This window comes from Fukomys damarensis, unplaced genomic scaffold, assembly GCF_012274545.1.
Source record: "Fukomys damarensis isolate Sample0158 unplaced genomic scaffold, DMR_v1.0_HiC HiC_scaffold_35, whole genome shotgun sequence".
NCBI classification, from domain to species: Eukaryota; Metazoa; Chordata; class Mammalia; order Rodentia; family Bathyergidae; genus Fukomys; species Fukomys damarensis.
In genome coordinates this window covers 36,179,067-36,180,039 of record NW_022900947.1, presented here as the reverse complement: position 1 = coordinate 36,180,039, position 973 = coordinate 36,179,067, and positions in this window count along the sequence as shown.

Here is a 973-nt window from a genome sequence, read left to right as displayed (position 1 = left end):
ATATATATATGTATCAAACAGTAAGAGAACTCAGAAGAAATGGAGATTCCTGGATATATGTGAATTGTCAAAATGAATACTTAAAAGTAAGTTTCAAAAATCCAATAACAGGCGATGAAATGAAGTACTAATAAACTAACAAAAAATTAAAGTCCAGGAAAAGATGTATTTACAGCTAAATTTTACAAGAACTTCATGGACGATCTAATAAATACTTCTCCAACTTTTTTTTTATTGAGTTTATTGGTACAATCTAGGTATACAATACAGTTACATTCATTATTGGGATACTGTACCTTTACATGATAGGTCTTGATTTTCATTTTTTCTCCTTGTCCCTGCCCTCCCTTCATCCCCTCTTCCCCTCCCCATTTACACACACTTTGTTTCCATTTTTTTCAATTTCTCATATTTTTTTCCTATCCCTTATAACCTTTCCCCCCACCCTTTCCACTTTCCCTACAACTTTAGCCCTTTACTTCCTATTCCACATTATTAATTATCTCATTAGGATCCTGTGTACTATTATAGTGTTTCATACCACAGAAACTATTTGGTATTTCAGTTAAAGAAATCTCTGTATGAATATTAAAAATAGGGAATCCTAAAATAAAACTAAAATGGAAAGTAAAAGAGAAAAGGCAATGATGTAAGATTAAGATATTCCTTAATTCTGAAGATGAAAATGGTCCCTGAACATATTTAAATTGCTTCTTTCTCTTGTAGTCTTATTCTTTTGCTCATTAGAGAATACTTTATTAGTGTCTGTAATCAAACCCACATAGATATGACCTTACATATTTAATGCAGTGTGTTACCCCTGTACAAATGGAAAAAAAATAAAATAAAAATAAAAAAATAACATTTCTAGATCAATATGGCTGTCAATTTCTGTACAATGCGAATTCAACACAGTAAGTTGGAATAACTTTTTCCTAAGTTGACAGCACAGTTAAAGTTTCCAAAAATTAAA